Here is a 3,074-nt window from a genome sequence, read left to right as displayed (position 1 = left end):
GTCGAACCATGAAGTGGCACTTTTCCCAATTAAGGACTAGGTTTACGCTTACGCATCGTTTAAGTACCAATTCAAGGTTCTCTAAACAAGTTTCAAAACTTCCTCCACAGACAGAGAAGTCGTCCATAAAGACCTCCATTATTCCATCTAGGAAGTCGGCAAATATTGCCATCATGCATCTTTGGAAGGTCGCGGGTGCATTGCAAAGCCCAAAGGGCATTCGTCTATAAGCGAATGTACCATAAGGACAGGTAAATATGGTCTTCTCTTGGTCGTCAGGGTGGATAGGAATTTGGAAAAATCCGGAGTATCCATCCAGATAACAGAAATGTGAGTGTTTAGCTAGGCGTTCGAGCATTTGATCTATGAAAGGTAAAGGGAAATGGTCTTTTCGGGTAGCTTTGTTTAGCTTCCTATAGTCAATGCACATTCTCCATCCAGTTTGGGTACGTTGCGCTACAGATTCGCCTTTTGCGTTAGTGATTACAGTAACTCCTCCTTTCTTTGGTACGACATGAACAGGGCTAACCCATTTACTATCGGATATAGGATATATTATTCCGGCTTCTAGCAGTTTTTGGATTTCCTTTTTAACCACATCGCTCATAATAGGATTTATACGCCTTTGATGTTCTCTAGAGGTTTTACAATCGTCTTCGAGCATAATGCGGTGCATACAGAGAGAAGGACTTATTCCTTTCAAATCTGATATGTTATATCCTAAAACGGTTGGGTATTTTCTCAGGACAGTAAGTAATTTTACAGTCTCGGTTTGTCCTAAGTCAGCGTTAACTATAACTGGTCGGTTACGTTCTTCGTCTAGGAATTCGTATCTAAGATCGGTAGGCAGTGTTTTCAGTTCTATAGCAGGTTTCTTCGGTCCAGGTATAGGATCAGGAGTTAAGGCTAGACATTCACTCAGATGGTCATCTTGATATTCCCCACGCCAGTTGTCATCTTCAAAGATTGGCGGTATAGGAACTTTTAGGATCTCAGTTTCCTTATTTGGTTCGGATTTTATTTCATTAACACACTCGTCGATTATGTCGGCAGAGCAGCATGTGTCAATTATAGAGGGTGCTTTTAGGAATTGGGAGAGTATAAATTCTATTTTCTCTTCTCCTACTTCGAAATTAAGCTTTCCTCGCTTGACGTCTATGATTGCACCAGCGGTTGCTAAGAATGGTTTTCCTAATATGATCAGGATGTTAGAATCTTCTTGGATATCCATAATGATGAAATCAGTTGGGATGTAGAATTGACCTACACGAACAGGAATATTTTCTAAAATTCCTACAGGGTATTTGACTGAACGGTCAGCTAATTGAAGAGACATTCTCGTTGCTTTAAGCTCACCCAGATTTAGTTTCTTACAGGTTGAAAGAGGCATCAAACTAACACTGGCTCCTAAATCGCGCAGGGCTTTCTCTATGATGGTTTTTCCTATTACGCAGGTTATAGAGAAACTACCAGGATCTTTCAGTTTTGGAGGCATGTTGTTTTGGATGATAGCGCTACATTCAGCGGTAAGCGTTACAGTTTCGTTATCCTCGAGTTTCTTTTTGTTTGACAGGATTTCTTTTAGGAATTTAGCGTATGAAGGCATTTCAGTTATGGCTTCTGTGAACGGTATGGTTATATTTAATTGTTTCAGAAGTTCTACAAATCTTTTAAATTGCGCTTCGGTTTTTGATTTAGCTAATCTCTGAGGGTAAGGAATTGGTGGCTTATAAGGTGGTGGTGGAACGTAAGGTTTTTCCTTTTCAGGTTCCACTTCGTTGTTGCTCTCATTGGCCTTAGCGGTTTGATCATCGGTTGATGTCTTTTGGGTTTCCTTTGGCTCTTGTTGTGACATGGGTGCGTTTTGAGTTCTAGGATCAATGGGTCCATCGTAATTTGTTCCACTTCGTAGTGTTATCGCGTTCGCATGTCCTTTAGGATTAGGTTGTAGGTGCTTGTTGTTGAGCTACTTGTGAGATTTGAGTTTCTAGCATCTTGTTATGCGTAGCTAAGGCATCTACTTTGTTCGATAGTTGTTTTAGTTGCTCGCTATTGTGGATGTTTTGATTTAGGAAGTCCTTATTGGTTTGTTGTTGGGAAGCTATAAAGTTCTCCATCATGATTTCTAGGTTTGACTTCCTAGGGGTGTTTTGAGCAGCTACAGGTGCTTTTTGGTAGCCAGGTGGCACAGCAGGTGCTTGTCCAGGCGCGTACAACGCGTTGTTGTTTTTATATGAAAAGTTCGGGTGGGTTTTCCATCCAGGGTTGTACGTGTTAGAATAAGGGTTTCCTTGAGCATAGTTTACTTGATCAGATGGGACTCCAGTCAAGAGTTGACATTCGGCAACTGCGTGTCCAGTCAATCCACAAATCTCGCAGTTAGGTGTTACAGAAGCAGCGGTGGCTGAAGGAGTGATGGTTAAGTTCTCGATCTTCTGAGTTAAAGCGTCTACTTTAGCGTTAACGCGGTCTATACCACTTATTTCGTACATTCCTCCTTTGGTTTGGGCTTTCTCTAGAGCGGCTCATTCTCCAACCCATTGGTAATGGTTTTGTGCCATGTTCTCTATGAGGTTATATGCTTCATCATGGGGTTTGTCCATTAATGCTCCGCCAGCAGCGGCATCTATAGTCATTTTAGTGTTATATAAGAGACCACCATAGAAAGTATGGATGATCAGCCATGGTTCGAGTCCATGATGAGGGCATAGTCTAAGCATGTCCTTGTAACGTTCCCAAGCTTCGAAGAGTGATTCATTATCTTTCTGGGTAAATCCGTTGATTTGACCTCTGAGCATAGCAGTTTTGCTAGGCGGAAAGTATCTCGCTAAGAATACTCTCTTCAATTCGTCCCATGTAGTTATGGAATTAGAAGGCAGGGATTGAAGCCACGCTCTAGCTCTATCTCTCAAGGAGAAAGGAAAGAGACGTAATCGAATAGCTTCGGAACTAACGTTGTTAGCTTTGACAGTGTCGGCGTATTGCACGAACACAGATAAATGGAGGTTAGGGTCGTCTGCAGGGCTTCCAGAGAATTGATTCTGTTGAACAGCTTGGACCAACGAAGGTTTCAG

General features: G+C 41.9%; 1 non-coding gene across 1 annotated transcript; it reads left to right on the top strand.

The window, feature by feature from the left end:
• Window positions 1-2,691: 2,691 nt before the first annotated feature.
• Window positions 2,692-2,798, top strand: LOC131627747 (small nucleolar RNA R71). The gene has a single exon (XR_009291561.1). It is a non-coding gene; the product is annotated as a small nucleolar RNA R71 (small nucleolar RNA).
• The last annotated feature ends 276 nt before the right edge of the window (window positions 2,799-3,074 follow it).

Source organism: Vicia villosa, unplaced genomic scaffold (assembly GCF_029867415.1).
Source record: "Vicia villosa cultivar HV-30 ecotype Madison, WI unplaced genomic scaffold, Vvil1.0 ctg.000399F_1_1, whole genome shotgun sequence".
NCBI lineage: Eukaryota > Viridiplantae > Streptophyta > Magnoliopsida > Fabales > Fabaceae > Vicia > Vicia villosa.
The sequence above is the reverse complement of the archived record's forward strand: the minus strand, read 5'-3'. Positions and strand labels throughout refer to the sequence as shown.